Source organism: Arvicanthis niloticus, chromosome 4, assembly GCF_011762505.2.
Source record: "Arvicanthis niloticus isolate mArvNil1 chromosome 4, mArvNil1.pat.X, whole genome shotgun sequence".
In the NCBI taxonomy this organism is placed as follows: Eukaryota; Metazoa; Chordata; class Mammalia; order Rodentia; family Muridae; genus Arvicanthis; species Arvicanthis niloticus.
The window spans coordinates 114,285,831-114,298,913 of record NC_047661.1 but is presented as its reverse complement, the minus strand read 5'-3'; positions in this window follow the sequence as shown (position 1 = coordinate 114,298,913).

The following is a 13,083-nucleotide window of genomic DNA, read 5'->3' as shown; positions in this document are numbered from 1 at the left end:
ATATATATATATATATATATATATATATATATGTCTGTATGCATATATGAATGTGAATATGTATGTATGCATGTATATTTGAGTGTGGGAAGTTATTGGACTCTGCCTTTTGTCTTGTCCATTCACTTTGTGTGTGTGTGTGTGTGTGTGTGTGTGTGTGTGTGTGTGTGTGAATTTTTTTCTCTTTCAGTCTCTTCCTTTCCGGCCCCAAGGAGTTAAAAGTGTTCATAGTCTTATAGTTTTTCTGACACAGAGAGTGCCAACCCCAGTAAATTAAGCTTTGTCTGCTGAGGAGCTTCTCCAGTCACTTGGCAGCAGCCCCTGTAGGTATCTGGATCCACCCTGGTCAGCGACTCTAAGCATTGACTTCCAATGGCTACCTACCTCCATTAACCCACTACATGGATACCAAAGTCAGTCATTGGCACCATCATGGGCTTAAAAGACATCTTCTAGTAAAGACAAACTAGGTTCATCCCTGCTTATGATTAAACCTCTGTTTCTCCAGGATTGGGCTATGCCTTACCTTAACTACAAAGGGTTCTGTATTGTCTGTTCCAGGAATGACAATCATGTCTGTTTCAAAAGGGGTGCTTTGATTCTACCTTGCTATGCTTACCTTCTACTCCTGTAACCCCATCTATTTTACTCAACAAGTCCCATTTGGAAACTGCCTACCCCTGAGCTCAAAACTTTGTCTTTCCTCATGTTCAGTGCTGACCTCCTGAACACTACCTTCAGGGGAGGCAGCCTGCGTACATGAGTTTTAAAAGTTTGCTTTAATCAATTTCCTGCTTTAATTAATTTGGCCACGATGACTTGGATTGGTGGTCTTTTTCCTCCCATCTTTATGATTATCAGCTGGGGAAGGGGAGCCAGAACGTTCTCTCACAGTGTGGCCCCAGCACGTGGAGACATCAGCATCGCTCCTGGCCCCAGCCCTCACCACAGACCCATCCAATCAGAATTAACAGCACTCCTGATGAAGTGTACATTAAACATTCAAGTTTAAGATGCTGTGACCACACCGTAGGGGCACCTTTGGTTTGCATGTTGAGAAGATGGTGGTGAACATTAAAAGAGAATGTGAGACTTTGTGAAACAGCACTCCCTTCTCCTCCTTAGTGACTTTACCAGCCCCCAGGACACATTAGTTTGTCAATCCCAGGAAAGTCATTGTAGAGTTCGCTCCTGAGGTTTCTGTATCCAAACCATCCATCTGCCAACACCATGTGCATCCTCACGTTTGTATGCATCCAGAAGCTCCTAGAGAAGCAGTAGCGTTTCTCACTGTCACTTGCTACTCTGTTGCCTGGCACTCCGGGTCTCGTTCTGTTCTTAAGGGAGAAAAACAAGCTGCCCTCTCAAGCGCTAGGACAGTTAATGCTGCAGGAGACACAGTCTCCACCTACCCACATCACAAGAGGATACACTCCCTTCCCCATAACCCAAGGCACAGCTGGTGAGGATGCTACCACGTGGAACTCTTAGCATGTGCTTCATGGTTGCAAATGCTGCCCTCCCTCTCATGGGAGACTCTGTCCCTTCAAATGAGCCAGACAAGGCTGGAGGGCAGAAAAGGCTCCTGAGGAGGTTGTGGAGTAGCAAGCACAGTACACTACTCACCCAGCAATGAGCTGTGAGTGTGTTGGAGAAATTCAGCCTAGAACCTACCACTGGATGGTACGGCTTCTACGTTTGCTAAGCTATGCTTGAACCAAATAAACTGACTGCCCTGTCCTAAAGCAAACTGTTGGCGAAAATCTGGTCCTTCAACACTTTCACTAGAAGGCTGAGATGGGGTGGGGGAGCCTGGGAGAGATGGTGTGGAAAGGAGAATCACCTACATTTCAGTGGCAGTAAGAAGTTGGGAAAGTGTTAACCATGAGAGGGTAAACCTCCAGAATTCATGGGAATCTCTCTGGCATGCTGTGTTATTAGATTTGCCAAACCACATGGATTAGGGGAACCTGAAATTATTATTATTGTGAATTATTAAAGAAAAATGACCAAGATTACTTAGGAATGACACTGCTGAGCAGAACAGGGCTATCTCCTTATAAAATTCCATATAAATATAATAAATATATATGGAGATAGCCCTGTTTATATTCCATATAAACAGGGCTATCTCCATATAAAATTCTCACTGGACAGTAAGGTAAACTACATCACTAGGACCAGTAATCTACCTACTGCAGGTCCTGAAGCTACAAGTCTTCTTCACCTCTAAGATCAACTGCCCCCAGAGGCCTCTTCATCATTCCCTGGAATCAGCTTCCAACCCTTCCTCCTCTTCTCCTGTCTGTCGCACTGGTTTGCATAGGTGTAAATGCTACTCCATGGAACCTCTGGGCCCAAGATCATCAGTGTGAACAAGCTACCTCTGTAGCCACAAAAGCCTTGCTGATGGAATGTGAGCACTTCCACGGAACCCACCAGGACCCACTGCTAGCCTTCTGCTTACATGAGCTGCAGTCAGGATGCACAGAGACGAGGGGCCTCAGTTTCTCTGTTGAGATACATATTTAACATACCAAAATGGGCCTGCCCTCCAGATTCTCCCAGCATCCCTCAGTCCCTACCTAGCATACCCTGCCCTTTACCCTGAACTTTCAAGCCCAGGAGCTGGGCTGCCCTTCTTCCAGAGGCTCCTCCCTACATAATCCAGACATTGTGGTGTCTCCACATACACCACACACCCCGTGATCATGTGCTCTCTCTCTTTCTCACTCTCTGTTCCTTTCTTCCTCTCTCTCTTCCCCCTCCCCTTTGTCTCCTGGCCTCTTTCCTTGGCCGTTATATACTCTAATCTGGCTTAAATCGGCTCATTTCACCAGTAGAGAATAACTTACCATCTTTCTTTCTGAAAGTTACCCCCTTCTTTTCCAATACAGTCCCCTGACTACCGACATACATGCACTCTCTCTCTCTCTCTCTCTCTCTCTCTCTCTCTCTCTCTCACACACACACACACACACACACACACTCACATACACACATACACGCATGCACGCACGCATGCACGCACACACGCACACACGCACGCACATGCACAGGTGGTCCAAGGAATGGCAGAGAACTTTTTTGTTAAGAAGTGTTGATGGACACCAGCCATAAAGCAGGTTAGCCCCTAAGGCACTTTAACTTGACACACGCTCACAGTATAAATCACTTGTCTAGAAACGACAAATCCATCACCATGCCATTTTGATCTGCAAACTCTGGCATGGGCTTTGCTGATGGTACTCAATCTTCGCAGAACATGAGACTCACTCGGGGTAGCTGTTAAATATGAAGATTCCAGGCCTCTGGTGGAGATTTTTCAGGCTAGTGACAATCCATGAGAGTCCCCAACTCCAGCCCTTGGCTTTTAGTTTCAGTGCACCAACTCTACACTGCCCACTCTGTGGTCCTTCTGAAGCTCACACTTCCTGTTTCTCTGCAGCCTTTAGATCTCTGGTTCCCCTGGGGCCAAGTTCAGTATTTCTGCTTTCATTACATTAGGTCTCAGGCAATGATTCCACGGCTTAGTCTGTGCCCTCCTCTCTTCACAATACTTTTTCTGGAAACATCTTCTAGTTCCTCATAATTCTGCTCTTTGTTCCAGTTCCACCTCCTTGTATCCAAATCAAGTTCCTTACAGGGAACTATTGTAAAGTGTTTCAGGTCTAATTCTGAGAACCCTATGGTTTTTGTTGTTGTTGTTGTTATTATTTTCTTTTAATTGTTAAATGAGAATTCTACTTCCGTAGTTTTATAAATACATTCGGGTTTAATTTTAAATGAAAAAAGAAAATCTATGTTTTACTAAATAGGCTAAAAAACAAAACAAAAACTAACCCCTAAAAGCATAGTGTGTTTGCCGGGTGGAGGGAGGGAGGCGTTGTAGGACTAAAACGGAAGCTTTCCGTTCTTTGGTTCATTTAAATCCTTTTGGTAGTGATCTCGAAGTTTTAGACGTTGGGGATGTAGTTCAGTTGCTACAGTGCTTGGCTAGCATGAAGCCCAGAGGAGTTTGCATAAACAGGGAGTTCTCTGCTACCTATGGAGTTTGAGGACAAGTGGGAAACCAAAGGTCCTTTCTTGACAATTAAGAAACAAATAACAAACCAGGCCTCTAATCCTAGCACTAGGGAGGCAGAGGCAGGCGGATCTCTGAGTTCGAGGCCAGCCTGGTCTACAGAGTAAGTTCCAGGACAACCTGAGCTACACAGCTAAACCCTATTTCCAAAAAGGAAAACAACAACCTCCGAAGCAATTAATGAAAAGTAGAGTTAAGAATTAAACAATACAAAACTTGACAAGATAGGTCAGACAATACACCTGAATTGTTTTAAACGTGTAGTTTAGTATCTTCCATGAATGTGAGATAAAAGCATTAGAGTCAACCACTTTAAAAATAATGTGAACGGGAGGGTGAAGCAACCAGAGAGCTAAACTCATTAAACAATCCTAGCCCTAATACAGTATGACTGCCACCTAGTGGCGAGATATCCTCAGCACAGGGGTCCTCCTTGAGTCCTTGTGGGAGAGACTGGGTACCTCATCCACGAACTAAGGCCACCGCTGGGTGGCGAGAGTAGTTCTATTTTCTGCAGTGCTAACTCATTCATAGCTTCCAGGGTTATTGTAAGAAATACGGATATTTGTTGATCCAATTTCAAAGAAAGTCGTTCAAGGACCTTTAGTATAACCAAAAGCATATCGCTAAGGTCTGACTTAATTTTAGCTCAGAACATATTTTGTGATTTTAATAACGGCACTACAGTTGGGAGCTTGAATCTCTGGAGTCAGTAAGGAAAGAACAGTGGTCTAAGGCAACATGTCAAGCCCATCTTAAGCCTGGCAGAGCTGAGCCACGAGTATCTCCATATTCCAAAGCTTCTTGGCCCAATCTGTCGCACAGCAAAACTGAAGCCATGTCTTCCACAATGCTCCCCAGAAGTTCTAAGTCCCCTCCCTTTCATTTCAGTTTTCTTACTATTATTTTTATGATACTTTAATATAATTACATCCTTTTCTTCCCTTCAACTCCTTCCAGGTGCACCAGATGCTTTCTTTCAAATTCATGGTCTCTTTAATTGCATGTGCATCTCTCTCCCTCTCCCTCTCCCTCTCCCTCTCCCTCTCCCTCTCCCTCTCCCTCTCCCTCTCCCTCTCCCTCTCCCTCTCCCTCTCCCTCTCCCTCTCCCTCTCCCTCTCCCTCTCCCTCTCCCTCTCCCTCTCCCTCTCCCTCTCCCTCTCCCTCTCCCTCTCCCTCTCCCTCTCCCTCTCCCTCTCTTCCCTCCCCCACCCCCCCGTGTGTGTGTGTGTGTGTGTGTGTGTGTGTGTGTGTGTGTGTGTGTTCTTAAATACAACTGCTAAGTATATATAATGTTACTTGTATGTATGTTTTCAGGGCTGCGCCAATAGGTTATCTGATACCCAATGGTCATGTAGGTATCGTATTACCTATTGGTTTGCCCTTCTCTGGAGAGGACTATTTCTCCTACTCTCTGCATTCCTCCCTTGCCTGTATTCTGTCTAGGATTGATAGCTCGTAAGCATCTTATTTGCATATCTGTTGGTACCCTCCTTGTTCAGGTCCTGTCTAGGCAGCCTTGTTGGTGAGACTTCATGGGGTAGCTTCTCTGACATTTCGAGGAGACAGTCTCACAACAAACTTCCTGTTGCTCTGGCTCACACTTTCTTTCCACCTTCTCTCCTGGTATGAGCCCTGAACCGTAGGTGCAGGAGCTGTGCTGTCGATGTATCTATTGGGGTTGAGCACCGCAGCTCTGCGTTTTTTGATGAGTTGTGGTTTTCTATAACAATCCATTTGTTGCCAAGAGAAGCCTCCTTGATGTGGTGTGAGGACTGTAGGTACCTGTGGGTATCAGGAGAAATATTCAGAATGTAGTTAGGCCTTTTTCTGGTTTGATAAAGTGGCAGTTGTAGGTTCCCTTCTAAGATCCATGACTTCATCAGCGCTGGGTACTTGGCTAGGTTTCCATTACCAGGCATGGTTTCTCTCTTGTTGAATGGGCTTCCATTCATTTTGGAACGCCAACACCAAAGTGTTCAGTCACCTTGGCTGAGCTGTCTCCTTACTCTTGCCACCAGTGGGAATTTTAAAGGTGATCCCTTCTCTTGTCTAAGTTTATGCCAAAACTCTCACAGACACCGTGGCTGGCCAGTTGCCTTCCCCATTCTTGCTCACCATGTCTGACATCACTAATAGGTGAGGGTCAACAAAGAAGGTGAAGTATCCGGGTAAGGCCCACAGTACCCAAAGGTGCTCAGCTGACTTGGTTTCATTGTGTTGAGTCGGCGGCTGCTTTTGCTGCTTAAATGCAATAACTGGAGAGTCAGAGGTTTCGTTTCAGCCTATGCTTTCTCTGCTCAGAAATCAGAGCTGAGATGATTAAGTGCGACCTTTCCATGCAGATGGTGTCTCGCTTCATCAGCACGAACCGCACCTGTCGCGCACTAACCCTTAAATGCAGATGTTAGCATATTTCAGGACACAGTGTCTTAAAGTGGTGAAGTCGGTGGTGTAGTGAAGGCTTGGCTGAAGAGAGCCTAGTGATCCAAATTGGAAAGCAGCTCTGCGGTTCTAGGAATCTAGGGAGCGTGGACAGCAGGACTCTCTTCTCGATTGCTGGGATACTGGAACACTGCTGTCCAGAGTCACGTGGATCCACTGTGACAGGAGGTTGTTAAATACAGTGACCTTGAGCATCAACACAAAGGGTTGCTCGGTTGCAAAGGGGCTTAAACAAATCTGAATGTTTGTTTTTAAAAAAGGTCACAGGAAACAAACCCTCCCCTGTAGGGAAGATATTTAGAAAACTGCGCCTGGTCCGGCTTGTTTTCGCTGCTCCTTGACTCTGATTGGGGCTCCCGCTAGCTAGATGCTCAGGCCCTGGCACCTACAAGTTGCAAGCATGGAGTTGGCTCTGCCAATCCACCACTCCATATCCACAAAGCTCAGCCGAACCCCAGACAATATCTGCCATCCTCACAGTACCCGGTAGAAATGAGACTCTTAAAGCTTAATGATTAGCTAAAGGATTTGTATATTTAGAAGTGCTCATTCAACAAGATGCCCTCACAATAAGAGTTGTTACCCAACATCTAACCTTTTGATAGAAGTTGCTACCCAGGACAGCTTTCGACACATCCCTGGTTCTCCATGGCTGCTCCCTTTCTCCCCCCTCTTCCTCTTTCTCCTCCAGCTCCACCTCCTCTTCTACCGACTAATCAATCACTGAGCTCCACTGCCAATACAATGTAGCAGAATAAATATCCTTCTACACTCCTCTAAATATTTTCTTTGCATAACCAATAAATGAAGGGGGAAAAAGTATGTTTTATCTTAACATAGTAGCAAAATGTTGTGACAGTGATATGTATGCGCGGGGTACATCCCACCAGTAGGAAACTTTAACCACCAAGAAATTCACATAAGCTATTCAATAGAGTAGGGCCAAGACAAACAAACAATCAAACCCAACAATGACAACAACAACAAAACCATTCAAATCTGTAGGGTGAGCTTTACAAAAAGAGCTTATGCTGGCACTTGACAGCTGAGAAGGAGTTGGCCCTGTGGTATAGGGGAAAGACAACCTAAGCGAGAGCAGTGTGTATTGGCCTAGGTACTCATTTATTAGATTACAATGAAGTTGATGTAAATTCTAATCTACCATGGAGAAGAACAACGATGATGATAACTCAAGAGCTCTCAAAAAATGACCTGTGCTATGCTACAGTGGAGCAGAGTTAGGAGACAGGGGGAAAAAAAAAAAAATATATATATATATATATATATATATATATATATATACACATACTAGTAATATATTTAAATTTCTTATGTGTATATACTACACGTTGAGCAAGTTTACCCTTACCTGGCTGTTCATTCTCCCTTCCCCACTGCTCTCCACTCCTGTTAGTCCTCTATGTTCCCTACACAGTTTTGGATTTGCTTTCATTTAAAATACGTATACATGATTTATGTGACCAGACGGAATCTAGAAACTGCAGATGAGGGAAAAGCTATAGTATTTTTCTTTCTGAGACTGTCTTGATTCACTTCATAGACTTGCCTCCATCTGTATCCACTCTGCAGTAAACGATATAATTACATTCTTCTTGTGGCTGAAAAAAAAAAACCTTCCTTTGTATGTGTGAAATATATTTTTCTTCTCTGTTCCTTTATTGTTAGACACTTCGATTGCCTTCATAATGTCATGATTGTGAATATTGCAGCAATACAGAGTCATCATTCTTTTCTTTAAAAAATTATTAATTCTTAGAAATTCTCATATATGTTTTTATAATATTGGCACCCTCCCCTAACTCCTCCCAGATTCACCCAACCCTGTATCCTCTTTTATTTCTGTCAACCATGAAGACCCATTTGTGTGCCTATATATTCCTGGATGTGTGAGCTTTACCTGGAATGCCTTACCAGAGCCACACTCTTAAAGAATGCTGATGTTGTCTCTCCTAGTAGCAATCAGTTTCGGTTAGCTGCTTGTCTGGGAGCGGGACTTTGTGCCCACCTTTCCTTTCCAAGGTGAGATTTGAGTCTGTTTGAACTTGCACAGATTTTATGCATGTATAAAACCTTAGTTAGGGTTTTATTGCTATAAAGAGGCACCATGACCAAGGTAACACTTATAAAGGACAACATTTAATTGGAACTGATTTATAGTTCCAGAGATTCAGTCTATTATCATCATGGCGGGAAGCATGGCAGCATCCAGGCAGACATGGGGCTGAGAGTTCTACATCTTGATCCAAAGGCAGCTAGAAGAAGAGACTCGGGTTGGTGGGGCTTGAGCATAGAAACCTCAAAGCCCACCCCCACAGTGACACACTTCCTTCAACAAGGCCACACTTCTTTTCTTTTTTTTTAAAAGAAATAATGATTTATTGTAGGTGCAAGAACAGAAGATAAAATATTGGCAGGGTTTGTCTATACAAAACTTCAGTGTCAATTTAGATACAAAAATTATGAACTTTAACTCTTTGTGAACCTGTAGGAGTCAGTAACCAAAAAAAAAAAAAAAAAAAAAAAGTTTAGCCAGATAATTACTCTTAATGAAAACATATACAAACATCTCTATTATAAACTTTATTAAATTTATTATTTGAATTTATGTTTGAACTTTTAGTGAATTTTTGTTTAAAACCAAGTAATGTATTCTCCTAGAAAAGGCACAAAAAAACTAGGAACAATTACATTGCATGCCATTATTATATTAGAACAGGAGAAGGAAGAAAGATTAGAAGGACAGCAGAGTAGAGTAACTTAGAAATTAAAAGGGAACTTAAAATTTAAGAGAGCAATACATGGAATGAAGAGAGAAAGGGGGTCAAAGCAGAAGCTGTAGAGAGAGCAGAAAGAGTAGACAGGCTTCAGCAAGGCAGGCTTAGTCTTACTAAAGAGGACAAAGCTTTTTTTCTCACAGACTTGGGTTTAATTCATTGAACAATAAAAGGGTAGAAGCTTTTTCTTTCTCTATGCAAAAAAGATTAGAGCTCATTTTTCACCCAAAATGGGTGAGTTCTTTCTGCACTGGAGCTTGCTCTTTTACTCCATCTGCATATATAAGTAGAGATGCCTCTATGTGTGCAAGTATGTAATTATAAGTATGTAGTTTGGCCCAACTGGAATGCATGAAGATGCATGAATATGTATACATGCATGTATATGGATATGTGTGAGTTTGTGCATACTTGCTTATGGAAAAGTTTCTCCTGAGTGACTGTCTTCTCCTTGTTCAATAAAAGTTTATTGCTCCAAATCTCCCTCCTGCCTGCCAAGGGAAAAGCCAGGCTTCTGGGCAAGAGAGAAAAAACTCCTAACAATTAATCTTTTATTTAATCTTCTGCTATTAGGCTACAAGTATTAATAACCCAAGCTAGCAGTTTTTAACTCATTCTTGCTCAGAACAAACAAGACATTCTTTAGGAATTTTTTTTTTCTTTTTTAGAAGTTATCAGCAAGCATTCAGAATAGTCAGACAGCTTGAAGGCCAGAGACTATCAGTCTATTAAGCAACCTCTATGTCTATCTCTGTGTCTTGCTTCAACCCATTCCAGCCCGGGCAGTCTTCTGGCAATAGTTATTTACTTTATTTAAAGAAATAACCCCAGACTATTACACTGTGTTGAACTGGTCCTTTTACCTCAGCAGAAAATTAAGGCCACACTTCTTAATGATGACACTCAATATGGGCCAAGTATTCAAACACATGAGTCTATGGGGGCCAAACCTATTCAAACCACCACACTGTCACAAGCATGGTGAGTTCGTATGTGTGGCTGCCCTGAGGAGCTTCTATCAGCAATGATGCTGGTTAACATGGAGACACACAGCTAGTCTAAATGCAGAGAAGAAGAGATTGCAGGATGTTTACCCATAAATGGGACATCTGTATCACACTCCCTCCCCCTAAGGCTCAGAGGGGGCATAACAGCAGAATAACCAGAGGCATGGATAACTACAGAGAAATAGTCTCCTAGACACAATGGGGCAGCCGGAAACACAAGTCACTTAAACTACTTCCAACTTCCTGCGCCTTGCCTACTTAGGTCCATTCTTTATTTTGCATAAGATTTTAGAGTTCATGTCTGAAATTGTGATTTAGACATACGCTGATGGACAAAGGAAGTCAGCAAAACTATGCTCGATCTTTCTGATTTCTGTTTCATCACGGTCTGAGGCAGTGAGGAATCCCAGATGTGTCCTCCTTCTGCTATGGGCCCACCTGCTGCTATGGCTTCTCCTCCATGGTTAACGGTATCCTCTCAGACTGTGAGCCAAAACAAATATTTCTTCCCTGAAGTTGTTTCTTGGCTGGCATTTAGTCACAGCAATGAGCATTGCACCTAATAAAGAAAATTGATGTTGAAAATGAGGGCAGTTGTCGTGGCTAAATCTTAGCATGCAGTTCTTAGACCTTTGGAAACATTTTTCCTGAGAGAATGAAGCTATGTCTGGAGATGAGGGATAAAGTAGACCTGAAATGTTGTAAGCAGAGCCCATGATGGGGTTTTCTGATAGAACTTAGAATGCTGAAAGGCAGGCCAAAATATAGTCAGGAAAGACTAAGCTTGTGAGGTTTTGTAGGAGAATCAGGAGACCATCAGGAACTAAGCTATTCTGGAGCAAGATCTGGCTGACTTCTACCACTTGGAAACTTTGTCAGATTGGATTCAAAATTAAGCTAATTTATTTGGTGGAAAATTTGAGAAAGCACACTATCCACAATATGGCAGTGTTATTCCTTGCTACTCTTAGTCAAATTTCTAGCTAAGAGGGACCAGAAAGATGAGAAAATTGAGCAGATGGCTACAGACAAAATATTTGTTGTTGTTAAAGGGGTTAGCACCATCAGAGAAAATCCATAGACTTTGCACTGGGCCAAAAGATGTCTCAGGGGCAGGAGTCCATATATGGAGAGCTCCAGGGCGTAACAAAACACATTCATGTAAAAGAGGGGCTTCAGGAGCCTCCGTGGTTCTGTTGTGGAAAGTAGTTGCCTAGGGAAGCGTGAACCAGGCAGGTGCACAGAAGGTACTGCAGCTGTGGCCAAAGGAGGTTAGATTACATCTCTGGGGGAAGAATGCAATATCTTCTCAGTGGTGCTTCTTCTGATATTATGCAAAATTCAGGAATTGAAGAATCATGTAGGTTTGGAATTCCAAGAAGCCCAAGGCCAGACAATGTGTGGCAATGTTGGATTCCCTATGCAGAGACCCTGAGAGAACTTTGTGTGAAGCTACGAAGGTGAGGCTTAGGATTCAGTGGAGATTCCAGGGTGCTGGAGATGCCAAAAACATGAACCATTCACCAAAGAAAGCTGCAGACTCTGGGTAGTGCTGGCCCAAGACTGAGGTCACACATGCTTCAGGAAACAGAGGGAGCCAGTGGAGCATACATAATGTCATCACAAGCTGCAGAAGCATGAAGCTTCAGTGTTTGATATTTTTTTTTGTCTGTGTTTGGTCTTGGTCTGATTGTTTGTATGCTGCTTTCATTTGCATCACATTTGGAATAAAAATGTTTAAGTCTATGCTGTGATGTTCTGGAAGTAGGCAAGTTTTCTCCTTTAGTTTTACAAGGGCTCACAGTTAAGAGATTTCCATTGGTCTCAGAAAGCACATTGGACTTTGGGCTTTTGATAGTGTTTGAGAAATGGAGAGATGGCTCAGCAGTTAAGAGCACTGACTGCTCTGCCAGAGGTCCTGAGTTTAATTCCCAGCAACCACATGGTGGCTCACAACCATCTGTAATGTGATCTGACACGATCTTCTGGTGTGTCTGAAGACAGAGACAGTGTACTCACATATATAAAATAAATAAATCTTTTTTAGAAGAAGAAGAACAAGAACAAGAAGAACAAGAAGAACAAAAAGAACAAGAAGAACAAGAACAAGAACAAGAAAGTTTTTGAATAAAGACACCCATATAGACAGAACATTGACCATACAAACTTGAAGCACACTCACTAAGTGATGAGGGATTGGGTGGAATCTCTGCTTCCACTTGCAGCCGTACCAAACACACACCACAGCACATTTGAAGATCAAGAATTGCTCAGCATAACACAGGCCAAATGAATTAATAGAAGAAAAACTGACCTAACTGACCTAAAGCAGGCAGAGCAACTCCCAAGAGAAATGAGAAAACAGCAGCCAATGCAGTGGGGTAGCCCAGTGAGCACAGTGATTAAGACTCCAAGAATAACATCTTTATGGGTGTCACCAGTGATTATATTAAAAAAGACTCTAAAAAACACTTTTGTCTTCTGTATCATTCAAAGTTATAGTAAGGTATGGTCAAACTGCTGGCCACAGTGCTGGGTGTGTAGGTTGGAGAGCAGGGCTAGGAAAGGGTGGGGTGCCTGGGAGTAGCAAGCAGGAAGGATGGTATCAAAGGAGAAGGCAACAGATGGGGGGCAAGATAAGAGATGCAGGCTAGGAGGGTTGGAAAAGGAAGGAAGGAAGGAAGGAAGGAAGGAAGGGAGGGAGGGAGGGAGGGAGGGAGGGAGGGAGGGAGGGGGAGGAAGGGAGAAAGGG